Raw genomic sequence first — 23,584 nt, 5'->3', positions numbered from 1 at the left:
CTGGCATCTGCTTTACCGACGATCAACTTTATATGATCATTCCATTTTAAATCACTCCTAAAGCGTACTCCCAGATAATTTATGGAATTAACTGCTTCCAGTTGCTGACCTGCTATTTTGTAGCTAAATGATAAGGGACCTATCTTTCTATGTATTCGCATCACATTACACTTCGCTACATTGAGATTCAATTGCCATTCCGTGCACCATGCGTCAATTCGCTGCAGATCCTCCTGCATTTCAGTACAATTTTCCATTGTTGCAACCTCTCGATACACCACAGCATCATCTGCAAAAAGCCTCAGTGAACTTCCGATGTCATCCACCAGGTCATTTATGTATATTGTGAATAGCAACGGTCCTATGACACTCCCCTGCGGCACACCTGAAATCACTCTTACTTCGGAAGACTTCTCTCCATTGAGAATGACGTGCTGCGTTCTGTTATCTAGGAACTCCTCAATCCAATCACACAATTGATCTGATAGTCCGTATGCTCTTACTTTGTTCATTAAACGACTATGGGGAACTGTGTCAAACGCCTTGCGGAAGTCAAGAAACACGGCATCTACCTGTGAACCCGTGTCTAAGGCCCTCTGAGTCTCGTGGACGAATAGCGCGAGCTGGGTTTCACACGATCGTCTTTTTCTAAACCCATGCTGATTCCTACAGAGTAGATTTCTAGTCTCCAGAAAAGACATTATACTCGAACATAATACGTGTTCCAAAATTCTACTACTGATCGACGTTAGAGATATAGGTCTATAGTTCTGCACATCTGTTCGACGTCCCTTCTTGAGAACAAGGCACTGGACATCATGGCAGTAAAGTTGTTTTGCATAACAGCTGTGACACACACCATATGAAATGTCTACAAATTTTACATATTTGCCACATTGTGTAAGTATTGGGGAAGTTCATAGCAATCTGACTGCCCCCCCCCCCTCCCCCCCTTTTTTAAAAAATAAGGATTCATGTTACAGAGAATTTTGAGTTGTCTCTTACTGTGCAATGCTGTTGACATGCTAGCTTAATTGCACTTAAAAGTGTAGCATATTTTGTCTTTGAAAAGTTTATGGTTATGCGGACTGATGAAGAATTTTGTAAATATGTTGCTATGGTTTGTAGTTTCTTCCACAGTGAGGAAACCAGCGTCCCCATTGCCAAAAGAGTCATGTCTCATAACTGTTCTGTAGCAGCCACTGGTGGGTTTCTTTATTACAGATTTCAAACCTGATGACACATTTCTTTGCATGCCAGAGGACAAAGTTACAAGATATCTCTTTTAGGAACCTATATTTCCTTCACGCTACTTGATTATTTTTACAGGTTTCATTAATTTGCTGCAGAATCTTATGAGTAAGACTATACTGTCGATCAGAAGATGCCACTGAGGGTGCTGGTGTAATTGCAATAATGTACTGTGCTGGAACACAGAACTTGACACTCCATGATGCCTAATAAAACGAATTTGCTAGGCCTTGTGTGTACATACAACTTACTAAAGCATCTGTCTACCCAGTGGAAGTCTCACAAATATTTGTCACAGCTTCTCTTCCTACTGTCTCAATCATGTCATTTCATAACACACACCTACTGCCACACACAACATTTGGAAACCTTACACCAACTTTACACAAGATAGCTGCATGTTCCAAATCTTTCTCACTCACATACTTTCACTTAGACTACTGCTTAAATACACTCTAGCGCTCTAAAATTAGCTTGCATTACCTAATATTTATTTTTCTCTAACGCCTACAAAGCTTCTGGTGCCTGTAAGCCACTATCACATACTGTCTGCACACAGACCCACAATATTTATCTTTATTCATCTTCATGGCTGCAGCTGATGCCATAATTGTTTGAGCAGCATAAACAAACATGTGAAGGAAGGTGTATCTTTCATGATTAAGTGTGCAAGCTACCCCTTTACACGAAGTTTATTTAACATTATGTTTCAAGTAACTTTCCTAGTGGCCTTGCTATCCAGCTGCAGCCTCATAATACAGACTGCAGGTGACACCTCATCAGGTTCTTAACTGAAGCATATCTGCCTGTGTAATAAGCCACTGCCCTTCACCTAAAAACCAACTATTACTGCAAATCTGTGGTGAATCAGCATGTCATGTACAAATTTCACTGGTGTGACCCACAAAGTATTTTCCCACATGTCTGGCAATCTGCCATTACATACAGTTACTTAAATAAATTCCAAAAGTGTCAGCCAATGAATACCACAACACTGAAGTGTTTAGACAGCAGACCAGTATGCTAATATTAACATATAGCATTTAGATGTGAGACTCTACTATTTTGACAGCACTTTGAATCCCATCAATGTGATACAAGTCGATGGTGTTCACAATTGCAGCTGATGCACCTCTCATCCTGTGTCTAGGAGAAAGATTGCACAAACTCTGCATGCAATATTCATCATGTTACATACACAGAAGCTCTACCACATAAGCAGATACAGAGCCAGTCAAGACACAAAACACTAGCAAGCTTCAAGATTTCAGGAATAGACAACTACATCACAAACCAGTTTGTGTCACATGACACCAGTAGCTACTCAGTTATTAACTGCTTTCAAATACTAAATCTATCACTCTTTGTTCTGCACTAGCAATTCTTCCTGCAATAACAACATTCACCAACCTGGATTACAGCTGATTGACATTTCACAGGAACATAACTACAGCTACTAACACAATGCTAACCTGGTTTCTCTTACCACATGTCCCCTCGATATTTTAGGCTCATTCACACACCTCAATCACAGTGTTTCACTGTTGTCAAGTAGACCTGCCCTGTGTACACCTGGATCAACACAAATATATCACCTGGTATTGTACTGAAAACGGAACTATGTCCATCATTCCTACTACTATCTCACACAAGTCGCATTAACCCATCCATGCCCTGGTAATGACCTACACTGCTGTGTTTCAAAGTGTGCAATACGAATGCTGTTTTTAATGGTTCGTGAGGCTACTGTGTCTCTTCTTGCAGTCACTATTGTCTTCTGGCGCCATTGGATGAATAGAACCATGCTTGGTCTCTGTGGAGTTCCTCAGTAATTTACATGGTCACAGGCTGTGTCTTCTTGTGTTGTACTTGATGTGTGAGTTAAAAGTTGCATTGCATATGAGCACTCTGTAATTAAATCGATAGGTATCGTAAGAAAGTACCACTGCAAGAGTAATGCAATTTGTGTTAGCAGTGAAGACAGTTTGGCCAAAATATTCGCTTGTTTTGAGAGTCTTGAAGACCTGCTACCTGCTCCAGTCAGAGTCATTTATCCCACACATTAGAGAAGTGTGTTTCATACGTATGCCTATAAGACACTAAACTCGGGATGTGAGAACATGGCGACAATAGCTGCCAACACGTCTTGCTGCCGCCTAGCGGCAGCTGTGTGAAACTGCTGCTGCTCTGGGTGGATGGTGCGAGAGCAAACGACTCTACGATCTAAGTTTTACACCCAAAACTGCCAAATCTACAGTTGACAGAGCTGCCACTTACTAAGAACGACACCTCGCAGTAATTAGTTCACAAATTAGCACTCGGCAGGCCTTGTGTTCCTCGCCAGAGCTGTGTAAACCTACGTCCAAGCCGAACCATGTTTGACGCGACGCCATAACTATATATACAATTTCAGAGGGCTCCTCGAATGTACTCGCTTCGGCGGTACATATACTAAAATTGGAACGATACAGAGAAGATTAGCATGGCCCCTGCGCAAGGATGACACGCAAAATCGTGAAGCGTTCCACATTTTTTTTCGCAATCTCACTCTCTCATGCCTCACATCAGCTGCTAATACCATCAGCCAACTACACAAGTTTCGCTTCATATCTGCACCCACTTGTCACAAACTATGCTCTCCATTTACGCAGTTCTCCTCCACTTTCTTTCATTCACAACAGAACATGACAAAACTGGCAATAAACCTATCCATTACATCACCAATGCACATCTAAAATGTCACTCTAATAACAAGTCAGCAAGCCCACCAAAACCACAAGTACATGTCACTAGCACCCCTTCAACACAAATCACAGCCAGGCTAAGCCTAGCACAGGCGAAAGCCTCTTCTCTTCCTCAGTATCACACTCAGCTGTCACAGCATCTCTTGCTATTGTCTCAATCATGTCATTTCATAACACACACCTACTGCCACACACAACATTTGGAAACCTTACACCAACTTTACACAAGATAGCTGCATGTTCCAAATCTTTCTCACTCACATACTTTCACTTAGACTACTGCTTAAATACACTCTAGCGCTCTAAAATTAGCTTGCATTACCTAATATTTATTTTTCTCTAACGCCTACAAAGATTCTGGTGCCTGTAAGCCACTATCACATACTGTCTGCACACAGACCCACAATATTTATCTTTATTCATCTTCATGGCTGCAGCTGATGCCATAATTGTTTGAGCAGCATAAACAAACATGTGAAGGAAGGTGTATCTTTCATGATTAAGTGTGCAAGCTACCCCTTTACAGGAAGTTTATGTAACATTATGTTTCAAGTAACTTTCCTAGTGGCCTTGCTATCCAGCTGCAGCCTCATAATACAGACTGCAGGTGACACCTCATCAGGTTCTTAACTGAAGCATATCTGCCTGTGTAATAAGCCACTGCCCTTCACCTAAAAACCAACTATTACTGCAAATCTGTGGTGAATCAGCATGTCATGTACAAATTTCACTGGTGTGACCCACAAAGTATTTTCCCACATGTCTGGCAATCTGCCATTACATACAGTTACTTAAATAAATTCCAAAAGTGTCAGCCAATGAATACCACAACACTGAAGTGTTTAGACAGCAGACCAGTATGCTAATATTAACATATAGCATTTAGATGTGAGACTCTACTATTTTGACAGCACTTTGAATCCCATCAATGTGATACAAGTCGATGGTGTTCACAATTGCAGCTGATGCACCTCTCATCCTGTGTCTAGGAGAAAGATTGCACAAACTCTGCATGCAATATTCATCATGTTACATACACAGAAGCTCTACCACATAAGCAGATACAGAGCCAGTCAAGACACAAAACACTAGCAAGCTTCAAGATTTCAGGAATAGACAACTACATCACAAACCAGTTTGTGTCACATTGACACCAGTAGCTACTCAGTTATTAACTGCTTTCAAATACTAAATCTATCACTCTTTGTTCTGCACTAGCAATTCTTCCTGCAATAACAACATTCACCAACCTGGATTACAGCTGATTGACATTTCACAGGAACATAACTACAGCTACTAACACAATGCTAACCTGGTTTCTCTTACCACATGTCCCCTCGATATTTTAGGCTCATTCACACACCTCAATCACAGTGTTTCACTGTTGTCAAGTAGACCTGCCCTGTGTACACCTGGATCAACACAAATATATCACCTGGTATTGTACTGAAAACGGAACTATGTCCATCATTCCTACTACTATCTCACACAAGTCGCATTAACCCATCCATGCCCTAGTAATGACCTACACTGCTGTGTTTCAAAGTGTGCAATACGAATGCTGTTTTTAATGGTTTGTGAGGCTACTGTGTCTCTTCTTGCAGTCACTATTGTCTTCTGGCGCCATTGGATGAATAGAACCATGCTTGGTCTCTGTGGAGTTCCTCAGTAATTTACATGGTCACAGGCTGTGTCTTCTTGTGTTGTACTTGATGTGTGAGTTAAAAGTTGCATTGCATATGAGCACTCTGTAATTAAATCGATAGGTATCGTAAGAAAGTACCACTGCAAGAGTAATGCAATTTGTGTTAGCAGTGAAGACAGTTTGGCCAAAATATTCGCTTGTTTTGAGAGTCTTGAAGACCTGCTACCTGCTCCAGTCAGAGTCATTTATCCCACACATTAGAGAAGTGTGTTTCATACGTATGCCTATAAGACACTAAACTCGGGATGTGAGAACATGGCGACAATAGCTGCCAACACGTCTTGCTGCCGCCTAGCGGCAGCTGTGTGAAACTGCTGCTGCTCTGGGTGGATGGTGCGAGAGCAAACGACTCTACGATCTAAGTTTTACACCCAAAACTGCCAAATCTACAGTTGACAGAGCTGCCACTTACTAAGAACGACACCTCGCAGTAATTAGTTCACAAATTAGCACTCGGCAGGCCTTGTGTTCCTCGCCAGAGCTGTGTAAACCTACGTCCAAGCCGAACCATGTTTGACGCGACGCCATAACTATATATACAATTTCAGAGGGCTCCTCGAATGTACTCGCTTCGGCGGTACATATACTAAAATTGGAACGATACAGAGAAGATTAGCATGGCCCCTGCGCAAGGATGACACGCAAAATCGTGAAGCGTTCCACATTTTTTTTCGCAATCTCACTCTCTCATGCCTCACATCAGCTGCTAATACCATCAGCCAACTACACAAGTTTCGCTTCATATCTGCACCCACTTGTCACAAACTATGCTCTCCATTTACGCAGTTCTCCTCCACTTTCTTTCATTCACAACAGAACATGACAAAACTGGCAATAAACCTATCCCTTACATCACCAATGCACATCTAAAATGTCACTCTAATAACAAGTCAGCAAGCCCACCAAAACCACAAGTACATGTCACTAGCACCCCTTCAACACAAATCACAGCCAGGCTAAGCCTAGCACAGGCGAAAGCCTCTTCTCTTCCTCAGTATCACACTCAGCTGTCACAGCATCTCTTGCTATTGTCTCAATCATGTCATTTCATAACACACACCTACTGCCACACACAACATTTGGAAACCTTACACCAACTTTACACAAGATAGCTGCATGTTCCAAATCTTTCTCACTCACATACTTTCACTTAGACTACTGCTTAAATACACTCTAGCGCTCTAAAATTAGCTTGCATTACCTAATATTTATTTTTCTCTAACGCCTACAAAGATTCTGGTGCCTGTAAGCCACTATCACATACTGTCTGCACACAGACCCACAATATTTATCTTTATTCATCTTCATGGCTGCAGCTGATGCCATAATTGTTTGAGCAGCATAAACAAACATGTGAAGGAAGGTGTATCTTTCATGATTAAGTGTGCAAGCTACCCCTTTACAGGAAGTTTATGTAACATTATGTTTCAAGTAACTTTCCTAGTGGCCTTGCTATCCAGCTGCAGCCTCATAATACAGACTGCAGGTGACACCTCATCAGGTTCTTAACTGAAGCATATCTGCCTGTGTAATAAGCCACTGCCCTTCACCTAAAAACCAACTATTACTGCAAATCTGTGGTGAATCAGCATGTCATGTACAAATTTCACTGGTGTGACCCACAAAGTATTTTCCCACATGTCTGGCAATCTGCCATTACATACAGTTACTTAAATAAATTCCAAAAGTGTCAGCCAATGAATACCACAACACTGAAGTGTTTAGACAGCAGACCAGTATGCTAATATTAACATATAGCATTTAGATGTGAGACTCTACTATTTTGACAGCACTTTGAATCCCATCAATGTGATACAAGTCGATGGTGTTCACAATTGCAGCTGATGCACCTCTCATCCTGTGTCTAGGAGAAAGATTGCACAAACTCTGCATGCAATATTCATCATGTTACATACACAGAAGCTCTACCACATAAGCAGATACAGAGCCAGTCAAGACACAAAACACTAGCAAGCTTCAAGATTTCAGGAATAGACAACTACATCACAAACCAGTTTGTGTCACATTGACACCAGTAGCTACTCAGTTATTAACTGCTTTCAAATACTAAATCTATCACTCTTTGTTCTGCACTAGCAATTCTTCCTGCAATAACAACATTCACCAACCTGGATTACAGCTGATTGACATTTCACAGGAACATAACTACAGCTACTAACACAATGCTAACCTGGTTTCTCTTACCACATGTCCCCTCGATATTTTAGGCTCATTCACACACCTCAATCACAGTGTTTCACTGTTGTCAAGTAGACCTGCCCTGTGTACACCTGGATCAACACAAATATATCACCTGGTATTGTACTGAAAACGGAACTATGTCCATCATTCCTACTACTATCTCACACAAGTCGCATTAACCCATCCATGCCCTAGTAATGACCTACACTGCTGTGTTTCAAAGTGTGCAATACGAATGCTGTTTTTAATGGTTTGTGAGGCTACTGTGTCTCTTCTTGCAGTCACTATTGTCTTCTGGCGCCATTGGATGAATAGAACCATGCTTGGTCTCTGTGGAGTTCCTCAGTAATTTACATGGTCACAGGCTGTGTCTTCTTGTGTTGTACTTGATGTGTGAGTTAAAAGTTGCATTGCATATGAGCACTCTGTAATTAAATCGATAGGTATCGTAAGAAAGTACCACTGCAAGAGTAATGCAATTTGTGTTAGCAGTGAAGACAGTTTGGCCAAAATATTCGCTTGTTTTGAGAGTCTTGAAGACCTGCTACCTGCTCCAGTCAGAGTCATTTATCCCACACATTAGAGAAGTGTGTTTCATACGTATGCCTATAAGACACTAAACTCGGGATGTGAGAACATGGCGACAATAGCTGCCAACACGTCTTGCTGCCGCCTAGCGGCAGCTGTGTGAAACTGCTGCTGCTCTGGGTGGATGGTGCGAGAGCAAACGACTCTACGATCTAAGTTTTACACCCAAAACTGCCAAATCTACAGTTGACAGAGCTGCCACTTACTAAGAACGACACCTCGCAGTAATTAGTTCACAAATTAGCACTCGGCAGGCCTTGTGTTCCTCGCCAGAGCTGTGTAAACCTACGTCCAAGCCGAACCATGTTTGACGCGACGCCATAACTATATATACAATTTCAGAGGGCTCCTCGAATGTACTCGCTTCGGCGGTACATATACTAAAATTGGAACGATACAGAGAAGATTAGCATGGCCCCTGCGCAAGGATGACACGCAAAATCGTGAAGCGTTCCACATTTTTTTTCGCAATCTCACTCTCTCATGCCTCACATCAGCTGCTAATACCATCAGCCAACTACACAAGTTTCGCTTCATATCTGCACCCACTTGTCACAAACTATGCTCTCCATTTACGCAGTTCTCCTCCACTTTCTTTCATTCACAACAGAACATGACAAAACTGGCAATAAACCTATCCCTTACATCACCAATGCACATCTAAAATGTCACTCTAATAACAAGTCAGCAAGCCCACCAAAACCACAAGTACATGTCACTAGCACCCCTTCAACACAAATCACAGCCAGGCTAAGCCTAGCACAGGCAAAAGCCTCTTCTCTTCCTCAGTATCACACTCAGCTGTCACAGCATCTCTTGCTATTGTCTCAATCATGTCATTTCATAACACACACCTACTGCCACACACAACATTTGGAAACCTTACACCAACTTTACACAAGATAGCTGCATGTTCCAAATCTTTCTCACTCACATACTTTCACTTAGACTACTGCTTAAATACACTCTAGCGCTCTAAAATTAGCTTGCATTACCTAATATTTATTTTTCTCTAACGCCTACAAAGCTTCTGGTGCCTGTAAGCCACTATCACATACTGTCTGCACACAGACCCACAATATTTATCTTTATTCATCTTCATGGCTGCAGCTGATGCCATAATTGTTTGAGCAGCATAAACAAACATGTGAAGGAAGGTGTATCTTTCATGATTAAGTGTGCAAGCTACCCCTTTACAGGAAGTTTATGTAACATTATGTTTCAAGTAACTTTCCTAGTGGCCTTGCTATCCAGATGCAGCCTCATAATACAGACTGCAGGTGACACCTCATCAGGTTCTTAACTGAAGCATGTCTGCCTGTGTAATAAGCCACTGCCCTTCACCTAAAAGCCAACTATTACTGCAAATCTGTGGTGAATCAGCATGTCATGTACAAATTTCACTGGTGTGACCCACAAAGTATTTTCCCACATGTCTGGCAATCTGCCATTACATACAGTTACTTAAATAAATTCCAAAAGTGTCAGCCAATGAATACCACAACACTGAAGTGTTTAGACAGCAGACCAGTATGCTAATATTAACATATAGCATTTAGATGTGAGACTCTACTATTTTGACAGCACTTTGAATCCCATCAATGTGATACAAGTCGATGGTGTTCACAATTGCAGCTGATGCACCTCTCATCCTGTGTCTAGGAGAAAGATTGCACAAACTCTGCATGCAATATTCATCATGTTACATACACAGAAGCTCTACCACATAAGCAGATACAGAGCCAGTCAAGACACAAAACACTAGCAAGCTTCAAGATTTCAGGAATAGACAACTACATCACAAACCAGTTTGTGTCACATTGACACCAGTAGCTACTCAGTTATTAACTGCTTTCAAATACTAAATCTATCACTCTTTGTTCTGCACTAGCAATTCTTCCTGCAATAACAACATTCACCAACCTGGATTACAGCTGATTGACATTTCACAGGAACATAACTACAGCTACTAACACAATGCTAACCTGGTTTCTCTTACCACATGTCCCCTCGATATTTTAGGCTCATTCACACACCTCAATCACAGTGTTTCACTGTTGTCAAGTAGACCTGCCCTGTGTACACCTGGATCAACACAAATATATCACCTGGTATTGTACTGAAAACGGAACTATGTCCATCATTCCTACTACTATCTCACACAAGTCGCATTAACCCATCCATGCCCTAGTAATGACCTACACTGCTGTGTTTCAAAGTGTGCAATACGAATGCTGTTTTTAATGGTTTGTGAGGCTACTGTGTCTCTTCTTGCAGTCACTATTGTCTTCTGGCGCCATTGGATGAATAGAACCATGCTTGGTCTCTGTGGAGTTCCTCAGTAATTTACATGGTCACAGGCTGTGTCTTCTTGTGTTGTACTTGATGTGTGAGTTAAAAGTTGCATTGCATATGAGCACTCTGTAATTAAATCGATAGGTATCGTAAGAAAGTACCACTGCAAGAGTAATGCAATTTGTGTTAGCAGTGAAGACAGTTTGGCCAAAATATTCGCTTGTTTTGAGAGTCTTGAAGACCTGCTACCTGCTCCAGTCAGAGTCATTTATCCCACACATTAGAGAAGTGTGTTTCATACGTATGCCTATAAGACACTAAACTCGGGATGTGAGAACATGGCGACAATAGCTGCCAACACGTCTTGCTGCCGCCTAGCGGCAGCTGTGTGAAACTGCTGCTGCTCTGGGTGGATGGTGCGAGAGCAAACGACTCTACGATCTAAGTTTTACACCCAAAACTGCCAAATCTACAGTTGACAGAGCTGCCACTTACTAAGAACGACACCTCGCAGTAATTAGTTCACAAATTAGCACTCGGCAGGCCTTGTGTTCCTCGCCAGAGCTGTGTAAACCTACGTCCAAGCCGAACCATGTTTGACGCGACGCCATAACTAGATATACAATTTCAGAGGGCTCCTCGAATGTACTCGCTTCGGCGGTACATATACTAAAATTGGAACGATACAGAGAAGATTAGCATGGCCCCTGCGCAAGGATGACACGCAAAATCGTGAAGCGTTCCACATTTTTTTTCGCAATCTCACTCTCTCATGCCTCACATCAGCTGCTAATACCATCAGCCAACTACACAAGTTTCGCTTCATATCTGCACCCACTTGTCACAAACTATGCTCTCCATTTACGCAGTTCTCCTCCACTTTCTTTCATTCACAACAGAACATGACAAAACTGGCAATAAACCTATCCCTTACATCACCAATGCACATCTAAAATGTCACTCTAATAACAAGTCAGCAAGCCCACCAAAACCACAAGTACATGTCACTAGCACCCCTTCAACACAAATCACAGCCAGGCTAAGCCTAGCACAGGCGAAAGCCTCTTCTCTTCCTCAGTATCACACTCAGCTGTCACAGCATCTCTTGCTATTGTCTCAATCATGTCATTTCATAACACACACCTACTGCCACACACAACATTTGGAAACCTTACACCAACTTTACACAAGATAGCTGCATGTTCCAAATCTTTCTCACTCACATACTTTCACTTAGACTACTGCTTAAATACACTCTAGCGCTCTAAAATTAGCTTGCATTACCTAATATTTATTTTTCTCTAACGCCTACAAAGCTTCTGGTGCCTGTAAGCCACTATCACATACTGTCTGCACACAGACCCACAATATTTATCTTTATTCATCTTCATGGCTGCAGCTGATGCCATAATTGTTTGAGCAGCATAAACAAACATGTGAAGGAAGGTGTATCTTTCATGATTAAGTGTGCAAGCTACCCCTTTACAGGAAGTTTATGTAACATTATGTTTCAAGTAACTTTCCTAGTGGCCTTGCTATCCAGCTGCAGCCTCATAATACAGACTGCAGGTGCCACCTCATCAGGTTCTTAACTGAAGCATATCTGCCTGTGTAATAAGCCACTGCCCTTCACCTAAAAACCAACTATTACTGCAAATCTGTGGTGAATCAGCATGTCATGTACAAATTTCACTGGTGTGACCCACAAAGTATTTTCCCACATGTCTGGCAATCTGCCATTACATACAGTTACTTAAATAAATTCCAAAAGTGTCAGCCAATGAATACCACAACACTGAAGTGTTTAGACAGCAGACCAGTATGCTAATATTAACATATAGCATTTAGATGTGAGACTCTACTATTTTGACAGCACTTTGAATCCCATCAATGTGATACAAGTCGATGGTGTTCACAATTGCAGCTGATGCACCTCTCATCCTGTGTCTAGGAGAAAGATTGCACAAACTCTGCATGCAATATTCATCATGTTACATACACAGAAGCTCTACCACATAAGCAGATACAGAGCCAGTCAAGACACAAAACACTAGCAAGCTTCAAGATTTCAGGAATAGACAACTACATCACAAACCAGTTTGTGTCACATTGACACCAGTAGCTACTCAGTTATTAACTGCTTTCAAATACTAAATCTATCACTCTTTGTTCTGCACTAGCAATTCTTCCTGCAATAACAACATTCACCAACCTGGATTACAGCTGATTGACATTTCACAGGAACATAACTACAGCTACTAACACAATGCTAACCTGGTTTCTCTTACCACATGTCCCCTCGATATTTTAGGCTCATTCACACACCTCAATCACAGTGTTTCACTGTTGTCAAGTAGACCTGCCCTGTGTACACCTGGATCAACACAAATATATCACCTGGTATTGTACTGAAAACGGAACTATGTCCATCATTCCTACTACTATCTCACACAAGTCGCATTAACCCATCCATGCCCTAGTAATGACCTACACTGCTGTGTTTCAAAGTGTGCAATACGAATGCTGTTTTTAATGGTTTGTGAGGCTACTGTGTCTCTTCTTGCAGTCACTATTGTCTTCTGGCGCCATTGGATGAATAGAACCATGCTTGGTCTCTGTGGAGTTCCTCAGTAATTTACATGGTCACAGGCTGTGTCTTCTTGTGTTGTACTTGATGTGTGAGTTAAAAGTTGCATTGCATATGAGCACTCTGTAATTAAATCGATAGGTATCGTAAGAAAGTACCACTGCAAGAGTAATGCAATTTGTGTTAGCAGTGAAGACAGTTTGGCCAAAATATTCGCTTGTTTTGAGAGTCTTGAAAACCTGCTACCTGCTCCAGTCAGAGTCATTTATCCCACACATTAGAGAAGTGTGTTTCATACGTATGCCTATAAGACACTAAACTCGGGATGTGAGAACATGGCGACAATAGCTGCCAACACGTCTTGCTGCCGCCTAGCGGCAGCTGTGTGAAACTGCTGCTGCTCTGGGTGGATGGTGCGAGAGCAAACGACTCTACGATCTAAGTTTTACACCCAAAACTGCCAAATCTACAGTTGACAGAGCTGCCACTTACTAAGAACGACACCTCGCAGTAATTAGTTCACAAATTAGCACTCGGCAGGCCTTGTGTTCCTCGCCAGAGCTGTGTAAACCTACGTCCAAGCCGAACCATGTTTGACGCGACGCCATAACTATATATACAATTTCAGTGGGCTCCTCGAATGTACTCGCTTCGGCGGTACATATACTAAAATTGGAACGATACAGAGAAGATTAGCATGGCCCCTGCGCAAGGATGACACGCAAAATCGTGAAGCGTTCCACATTTTTTTTCGCAATCTCACTCTCTCATGCCTCACATCAGCTGCTAATACCATCAGCCAACTACACAAGTTTCGCTTCATATCTGCACCCACTTGTCACAAACTATGCTCTCCATTTACGCAGTTCTCCTCCACTTTCTTTCATTCACAACAGAACATGACAAAACTGGCAATAAACCTATCCCTTACATCACCAATGCACATCTAAAATGTCACTCTAATAACAAGTCAGCAAGCCCACCAAAACCACAAGTACATGTCACTAGCACCCCTTCAACACAAATCACAGCCAGGCTAAGCCTAGCACAGGCGAAAGCCTCTTCTCTTCCTCAGTATCACACTCAGCTGTCACAGCATCTCTTGCTATTGTCTCAATCATGTCATTTCATAACACACACCTACTGCCACACACAACATTTGGAAACCTTACACCAACTTTACACAAGATAGCTGCATGTTCCAAATCTTTCTCACTCACATACTTTCACTTAGACTACTGCTTAAATACACTCTAGCGCTCTAAAATTAGCTTGCATTACCTAATATTTATTTTTCTCTAACGCCTACAAAGCTTCTGGTGCCTGTAAGCCACTATCACATACTGTCTGCACACAGACCCACAATATTTATCTTTATTCATCTTCATGGCTGCAGCTGATGCCATAATTGTTTGAGCAGCATAAACAAACATGTGAAGGAAGGTGTATCTTTCATGATTAAGTGTGCAAGCTACCCCTTTACAGGAAGTTTATTTAACATTATGTTTCAAGTAACTTTCCTAGTGGCCTTGCTATCCAGCTGCAGCCTCATAATACAGACTGCAGGTGACACCTCATCAGGTTCTTAACTGAAGCATATCTGCCTGTGTAATAAGCCACTGCCCTTCACCTAAAAACCAACTATTACTGCAAATCTGTGGTGCATCAGCATGTCATGTACAAATTTCACTGGTGTGACCCACAAAGTATTTTCCCACATGTCTGGCAATCTGCCATTACATACAGTTACCTAAATAAATTCCAAAAGTGTCAGCCAATGAATACCACAACACTGAAGTGTTTAGACAGCAGACCAGTATGCTAATATTAACATATAGCATTTAGATGTGAGACTCTACTATTTTGACAGCACTTTGAATCCCATCAATGTGATACAAGTCGATGGTGTTCACAATTGCAGCTGATGCACCTCTCATCCTGTGTCTAGGAGAAAGATTGCACAAACTCTGCATGCAATATTCATCATGTTACATACACAGAAGCTCTACCACATAAGCAGATACAGAGCCAGTCAAGACACAAAACACTAGCAAGCTTCAAGATTTCAGGAATAGACAACTACATCACAAACCAGTTTGTGTCACATGACACCAGTAGCTACTCAGTTATTAACTGCTTTCAAATACTAAATCTATCACTCTTTGTTCTGCACTAGCAATTCTTCCTGCAATAACAACATTCACCAACCTGGATTACAGCTGATTGACATTTCACAGGAACATAACTACAGCTACTAACACAATGCTAACCTGGTTTCTCTTACCACATGTCCCCTCGATATTTTAGGCTCATTCACACACCTCAATCACAGTGTTTCACTGTTGTCAAGTAGACCTGCCCTGTGTACACCTGGATCAACACAAATATATCACCTGGTATTGTACTGAAAACGGAACTATGTCCATCATTCCTACTACTATCTCACACAAGTCGCATTAACCCATCCATGCCCTGGTAATGACCTACACTGCTGTGTTTCAAAGTGTGCAATACGAATGCTGTTTTTAATGGTTCGTGAGGCTACTGTGTCTCTTCTTGCAGTCACTATTGTCTTCTGGCGCCATTGGATGAATAGAACCATGCTTGGTCTCTGTGGAGTTCCTCAGTAATTTACATGGTCACAGGCTGTGTCTTCTTGTGTTGTACTTGATGTGTGAGTTAAAAGTTGCATTGCATATGAGCACTCTGTAATTAAATCGATAGGTATCGTAAGAAAGTACCACTGCAAGAGTAATGCAATTTGTGTTAGCAGTGAAGACAGTTTGGCCAAAATATTCGCTTGTTTTGAGAGTCTTGAAGACCTGCTACCTGCTCCAGTCAGAGTCATTTATCCCACACATTAGAGAAGTGTGTTTCATACGTATGCCTATAAGACACTAAACTCGGGATGTGAGAACATGGCGACAATAGCTGCCAACACGTCTTGCTGCCGCCTAGCGGCAGCTGTGTGAGACTGCTGCTGCTCTGGGTGGATGGTGCGAGAGCAAACGACTCTACGATCTAAGTTTTACACCCAAAACTGCCAAATCTACAGTTGACAGAGCTGCCACTTACTAAGAACGACACCTCGCAGTAATTAGTTCACAAATTAGCACTCGGCAGGCCTTGTGTTCCTCGCCAGAGCTGTGTAAACCTACGTCCAAGCCGAACCATGTTTGACGCGACGCCATAACTATATATACAATTTCAGAGGGCTCCTCGAATGTACTCGCTTCGGCGGTACATATACTAAAATTGGAACGATACAGAGAAGATTAGCATGGCCCCTGCGCAAGGATGACACGCAAAATCGTGAAGCGTTCCACATTTTTTTTCGCAATCTCACTCTCTCATGCCTCACATCAGCTGCTAATACCATCAGCCAACTACACAAGTTTCGCTTCATATCTGCACCCACTTGTCACAAACTATGCTCTCCATTTACGCAGTTCTCCTCCACTTTCTTTCATTCACAACAGAACATGACAAAACTGGCAATAAACCTATCCCTTACATCACCAATGCACATCTAAAATGTCACTCTAATAACAAGTCAGCAAGCCCACCAAAACCACAAGTACATGTCACTAGCACCCCTTCAACACAAATCACAGCCAGGCTAAGCCTAGCACAGGCAAAAGCCTCTTCTCTTCCTCAGTATCACACTCAGCTGTCACAGCATCTCTTGCTACTGTCTCAATCATGTCATTTCATAACACACACCTACTGCCACACACAACATTTGGAAACCTTACACCAACTTTACACAAGATAGCTGCATGTTCCAAATCTTTCTCACTCACATACTTTCACTTAGACTACTGCTTAAATACACTCTAGCGCTCTAAAATTAGCTTGCATTACCTAATATTTATTTTTCTCTAACGCCTACAAAGCTTCTGGTGCCTGTAAGCCACTATCACATACTGTCTGCACACAGACCCACAATATTTATCTTTATTCATCTTCATGGCTGCAGCTGATGCCATAATTGTTTGAGCAGCATAAACAAACATGTGAAGGAAGGTGTATCTTTCATGATTAAGTGAGCAAGCTACCCCTTTACAGGAAGTTTATTTAACATTATGTTTCAAGTAACTTTCCTAGTGGCCTTGCTATCCAGCTGCAGCCTCATAATACAGACTGCAGGTGACACCTCATCAGGTTCTTAACTGAAGCATATCTGCCTGTGTAATAAGCCACTGCCCTTCACCTAAAAACCAACTATTACTGCAAATCTGTGGTGCATCAGCATGTCATGTACAAATTTCACTGGTGTGACCCACAAAGTATTTTCCCACATGTCTGGCAATCTGCCATTACATACAGTTACTTAAATAAATTCCAAAAGTGTCAGCCAATGAATACCACAACACTGAAGTGTTTAGACAGCAGACCAGTATGCTAATATTAACATATAGCATTTAGATGTGAGACTCTACTATTTTGACAGCACTTTGAATCCCATCAATGTGATACAAGTCGATGGTGTTCACAATTGCAGCTGATGCACCTCTCATCCTGTGTCTAGGAGAAAGATTGCACAAACTCTGCATGCAATATTCATCATGTTACATACACAGAAGCTCTACCACATAAGCAGATACAGAGCCAGTCAAGACACAAAACACTAGCAAGCTTCAAGATTTCAGGAATAGACAACTACATCACAAACCAGTTTGTGTCACATTGACACCAGTAGCTACTCAGTTATTAACTGCTTTCAAATACTAAATCTATCACTCTTTGTTCTGCACTAGCAATTCTTCCTGCAATAACAACATTCACCAACCTGGATTACAGCTGATTGACATTTCACAGGAACATAACTACAGCTACTAACACAATGCTAACCTGGTTTCTCTTACCACATGTCCCCTCGATATTTTAGGCTCATTCACACACCTCAATCACAGTGTTTCACTGTTGTCAAGTAGACCTGCCCTGTGTACACCTGGATCAACACAAATATATCACCTGGTATTGTACTGAAAACGGAACTATGTCCATCATTCCTACTACTATCTCACACAAGTCGCATTAACCCATCCATGCCCTGGTAATGACCTACACTGCTGTGTTTCAAAGTGTGCAATACGAATGCTGTTTTTAATGGTTCGTGAGGCTACTGTGTCTCTTCTTGCAGTCACTATTGTCTTTTGGCGCCATTGGATGAATAGAACCATGCTTGGTCTCTGTGGAGTTCCTCAGTAATTTACATGGTCACAGGCTGTGTCTTCTTGTGTTGTACTTGATGTGTGAGTTAAAAGTTGCATTGCATATGAGCACTCTGTAATTAAATCGATAGGTATCGTAAGAAAGTACCACTGCAAGAGTAATGCAATTTGTGTTAGCAGTGAAGACAGTTTGGCCAAAATATTCGCTTGTTTTGAGAGTCTTGAAGACCTGCTACCTGCTCCAGTCAGAGTCATTTATCCCACACATTAGAGAAGTGTGTTTCATACGTATGCCTATAAGACACTAAACTCGGGATGTGAGAACATGGCGACAATAGCTGCCAACACGTCTTGCTGCCGCCTAGCGGCAGCTGTGTGAGACTGCTGCTGCTCTGGGTGGATGGTGCGAGAGCAAACGACTCTACGATCTAAGTTTTACACCCAAAACTGCCAAATCTACAGTTGACAGAGCTGCCACTTACTAAGAACGACACCTCGCAGTAATTAGTTCACAAATTAGCACTCGGCAGGCCTTGTGTTCCTCGCCAGAGCTGTGTAAACCTACGTCCAAGCCGAACCATGTTTGACGCGACGCCATAACTATATATACAATTTCAGAGGGCTCCTCGAATGTACTCGCTTCGGCGGTACATATACTAAAATTGGAACGATACAGAGAAGATTAGCATGGCCCCTGCGCAAGGATGACACGCAAAATCGTGAAGCGTTCCACATTTTTTTTCGCAATCTCACTCTCTCATGCCTCACATCAGCTGCTAATACCATCAGCCAACTACACAAGTTTCGCTTCATATCTGCACCCACTTGTCACAAACTATGCTCTCCATTTACGCAGTACTCCTCCACTTTCTTTCATTCACAACAGAACATTACAAAACTGGCAATAAACCTATCCCTTACATCACCAATGCACATCTAAAATGTCACTCTAATAACAAGTCAGCAAGCCCACCAAAACCACAAGTACATGTCACTAGCACCCCTTCAACACAAATCACAGCCAGGCTAAGCCTAGCACAGGCAAAAGCCTCTTCTCTTCCTCAGTATCACAATCAGCTGTCACAGCATCTCTTGCTATTGTCTCAATCATGTCATTTCATAACACACACCTACTGCCACACACAACATTTGGAAACCTTACACCAACTTTACACAAGATAGCTGCATGTTCCAAATCTTTCTCACTCACATACTTCCACTTAGACTACTGCTTAAATACACTCTAGCGCTCTAAAATTAGCTTGCATTACCTAATATTTATTTTTCTCTAACGCCTACAAAGCTTCTGGTGCCTGTAAGCCACTATCACATACTGTCTGCACACAGACCCACAATATTTATCTTTATTCATCTTCATGGCTGCAGCTGATGCCATAATTGTTTGAGCAGCATAAACAAACATGTGAAGGAAGGTGTATCTTTCATGATTAAGTGAGCAAGCTACCCCTTTACAGGAAGTTTATTTAACATTATGTTTCAAGTAACTTTCCTAGTGGCCTTGCTATCCAGCTGCAGCCTCATAATACAGACTGCAGGTGACACCTCATCAGGTTCTTAACTGAAGCATATCTGCCTGTGTAATAAGCCACTGCCCTTCACCTAAAAACCAACTATTACTGCAAATCTGTGGTGAATCAGCATGTCATGTACAAATTTCACTGGTGTGACCCACAAAGTATTTTCCCACATGTCTGGCAATCTGCCATTACATTCAGTTACTTAAATAAATTCCAAAAGTGTCAGCCAATGAATACCACAACAGTGAAGTGTTTAGACAGCAGACCACTATGCTAATATTAACATATAGCATTTAGATGTGAGACTCTACTATTTTGACAGCACTTTGAATCCCATCAATGTGATACAAGTCGATGGTGTTCACAATTGCAGCTGATGCACCTCTCATCCTGTGTCTAGGAGAAAGATTGCACAAACTCTGCATGCAATATTCATCATGTTACATACACAGAAGCTCTACCACATAAGCAGATACAGAGCCAGTCAAGACACAAAACACTAGCAAGCTTCAAGATTTCAGGAATAGACAACTACATCACAAACCAGTTTGTGTCACATTGACACCAGTAGCTACTCAGTTATTAACTGCTTTCAAATACTAAATCTATCACTCTTTGTTCTGCACTAGCAATTCTTCCTGCAATAACAACATTCACCAACCTGGATTACAGCTGATTGACATTTCACAGGAACATAACTACAGCTACTAACACAATGCTAACCTGGTTTCTCTTACCACATGTCCCCTCGATATTTTAGGCTCATTCACACACCTCAATCACAGTGTTTCACTGTTGTCAAGTAGACCTGCCCTGTGTACACCTGGATCAACACAAATATATCACCTGGTATTGTACTGAAAACGGAACTATGTCCATCATTCCTACTACTATCTCACACAAGTCGCATTAACCCATCCATGCCCTAGTAATGACCTACACTGCTGTGTTTCAAAGTGTGCAATACGAATGCTGTTTTTAATGGTTTGTGAGGCTACTGTGTCTCTTCTTGCAGTCACTATTGTCTTCTGGCGCCATTGGATGAATAGAACCATGCTTGGTCTCTGTGGAGTTCCTCAGTAATTTACATGGTCACAGGCTGTGTCTTCTTGTGTTGTACTTGATGTGTGAGTTAAAAGTTGCATTGCATATGAGCACTCTGTAATTGAATCGATAGGTATCGTAAGAAAGTACCACTGCAAGAGTAATGCAATTTGTGTTAGCAGTGAAGACAGTTTGGCCAAAATATTCGCTTGTTTTGAGAGTCTTGAAGACCTGCTACCTGCTCCAGTCAGAGTCATTTATCCCACACATTAGAGAAGTGTGTTTCATACGTATGCCTATAAGACACTAAACTCGGGATGTGAGAACATGGCGACAATAGCTGCCAACACGTCTTGCTGCCGCCTAGCGGCAGCTGTGTGAAACTACTGCTGCTCTGGGTGGATGGTGCGAGAGCAAACGACTCTACGATCTAAGTTTTACACCCAAAACTGCCAAATCTACAGTTGACAGAGCTGCCACTTACTAAGAACGACACCTCGCAGTAATTAGTTCACAAATTAGCACTCGGCAGGCCTTGTGTTCCTCGCCAGAGCTGTGTAAACCTACGTCCAAGCCGAACCATGTTTGACGCGACGCCATAACTATATATACAATTTCAGAGGGCTCCTCGAATGTACTCGCTTCGGCGGTACATATACTAAAATTGGAACGATACAGAGAAGATTAGCATGGCCCCTGCGCAAGGATGACACGCAAAATCGTGAAGCGTTCCACATTTTTTTTCGCAATCTCACTCTCTCATGCCTCACATCAGCTGCTAATACCATCAGCCAACTACACAAGTTTCGCTTCATATCTGCACCCACTTGTCACAAACTATGCTCTCCATTTACGCAGTTCTCCTCCACTTTCTTTCATTCACAACAGAACATGACAAAACTGGCAATAAACCTATCCCTTACATCACCAATGCACATCTAAAATGTCACTCTAATAACAAGTCAGCAAGCCCACCCAAACCACAAGTACATGTCACTAGCACCCCTTCAACACAAATCACAGCCAGGCTAAGCCTAGCACAGGCAAAAGCCTCTTCTCTTCCTCAGTATCACACTCAGCTGTCACAGCATCTCTTGCTATTGTCTCAATCATGTCATTTCATAACACACACCTACTGCCACACACAACATTTGGAAACCTTACACCAACTTTACACAAGATAGCTGCATGTTCCAAATCTTTCTCACTCACATACTTTCACTTAGATTACTGCTTAAATACACTCTAGCGCTCTAAAATTAGCTTGCCTTACCTAATATTTATTTTTCTCTAACGCCTACAAAGCTTCTGGTGCCTGTAAGCCACTATCACATACTGTCTGCACACAGACCCACAATATTTATCTTTATTCATTTTCATGGCTGCAGCTGATGCCATAATTGTTTGAGCAGCATAAACAAACATGTGAAGGAAGGTGTATCTTTCATGATTAAGTGAGCAAGCTACCCCTTTACAGGAAGTTTATTTAACATTATGTTTCAAGTAACTTTCCTAGTGGCCTTGCTATCCAGCTGCAGCCTCATAATACAGACTGCAGGTGACACCTCATCAGGTTCTTAACTGAAGCATATCTGCCTGTGTAATAAGCCACTGCCCTTCACCTAAAAACCAACTATTACTGCAAATCTGTGGTGAATCAGCATGTCATGTACAAATTTCACTGGTGTGACCCACAAAGTATTTTCCCACATGTCTGGCAATCTGCCATTACATTCAGTTACTTAAATAAATTCCAAAAGTGTCAGCCAATGAATACCACAACACTGAAGTGTTTAGACAGCAGACCACTATGCTAATATTAACATATAGCATTTAGATGTGAGACTCTACTATTTTGACAGCACTTTGAATCCCATCAATGTGATACAAGTCGATGGTGTTCACAATTGCAGCTGATGCACCTCTCATCCTGTGTCTAGGAGAAAGATTGCACAAACTCTGCATGCAATATTCATCATGTTACATACACAGAAGCTCTACCACATAAGCAGATACAGAGCCAGTCAAGACACAAAACACTAGCAAGCTTCAAGATTTCAGGAATAGACAACTACATCACAAACCAGTTTGTGTCACATTGACACCAGTAGCTACTCAGTTATTAACTGCTTTCAAATACTAAATCTATCACTCTTTGTTCTGCACTAGCAATTCTTCCTGCAATAACAACATTCACCAACCTGGATTACAGCTGATTGACATTTCACAGGAACATAACTACAGCTACTAACACAATGCTAACCTGGTTTCTCTTACCACATGTCCCCTCGATATTTTAGGCTCATTCACACACCTCAATCACAGTGTTTCACTGTTGTCAAGTAGACCTGCCCTGTGTACACCTGGATCAACACAAATATATCACCTGGTATTGTACTGAAAACGGAACTATGTCCATCATTCCTACTACTATCTCACACAAGTCGCATTAA

The 23,584-nt window shown here is 41.8% G+C and overlaps 8 non-coding genes across 8 annotated transcripts; all 8 read left to right on the top strand.

Moving 5' to 3' along the window:
• The first annotated feature begins 3,678 nt into the window (after positions 1 to 3,678).
• On the top strand, positions 3,679 to 3,785 carry LOC126279625 (U6 spliceosomal RNA). The gene has a single exon (XR_007551094.1). It is a non-coding gene; the product is annotated as a U6 spliceosomal RNA (small nuclear RNA).
• Positions 3,786 to 6,262: 2,477 nt separating this feature from the next.
• LOC126279624 (U6 spliceosomal RNA) lies at positions 6,263 to 6,369 on the top strand. Its single transcript, XR_007551093.1, has one exon. It is a non-coding gene; the product is annotated as a U6 spliceosomal RNA (small nuclear RNA).
• A 2,477-nt stretch (positions 6,370 to 8,846) lies between these two features.
• On the top strand, positions 8,847 to 8,953 carry LOC126279623 (U6 spliceosomal RNA). Its single transcript, XR_007551092.1, has one exon. It is a non-coding gene; the product is annotated as a U6 spliceosomal RNA (small nuclear RNA).
• Positions 8,954 to 11,430: 2,477 nt separating this feature from the next.
• Positions 11,431 to 11,537, top strand: LOC126279622 (U6 spliceosomal RNA). The gene has a single exon (XR_007551091.1). It is a non-coding gene; the product is annotated as a U6 spliceosomal RNA (small nuclear RNA).
• Positions 11,538 to 14,014: 2,477 nt separating this feature from the next.
• Positions 14,015 to 14,121, top strand: LOC126279621 (U6 spliceosomal RNA). Its single transcript, XR_007551090.1, has one exon. It is a non-coding gene; the product is annotated as a U6 spliceosomal RNA (small nuclear RNA).
• Positions 14,122 to 16,597: 2,476 nt separating this feature from the next.
• On the top strand, positions 16,598 to 16,704 carry LOC126279620 (U6 spliceosomal RNA). The gene has a single exon (XR_007551089.1). It is a non-coding gene; the product is annotated as a U6 spliceosomal RNA (small nuclear RNA).
• Positions 16,705 to 19,181: 2,477 nt separating this feature from the next.
• On the top strand, positions 19,182 to 19,288 carry LOC126279619 (U6 spliceosomal RNA). Its single transcript, XR_007551088.1, has one exon. It is a non-coding gene; the product is annotated as a U6 spliceosomal RNA (small nuclear RNA).
• A 2,477-nt stretch (positions 19,289 to 21,765) lies between these two features.
• LOC126279618 (U6 spliceosomal RNA) lies at positions 21,766 to 21,872 on the top strand. The gene has a single exon (XR_007551087.1). It is a non-coding gene; the product is annotated as a U6 spliceosomal RNA (small nuclear RNA).
• Positions 21,873 to 23,584: the final 1,712 nt, after the last annotated feature.

Source organism: Schistocerca gregaria, chromosome 6, assembly GCF_023897955.1.
Source record: "Schistocerca gregaria isolate iqSchGreg1 chromosome 6, iqSchGreg1.2, whole genome shotgun sequence".
Lineage (NCBI taxonomy): Eukaryota > Metazoa > Arthropoda > Insecta > Orthoptera > Acrididae > Schistocerca > Schistocerca gregaria.
Note: the sequence above shows the minus strand (reverse complement) of the source record. Positions and strands in the feature narration are given on the sequence as shown.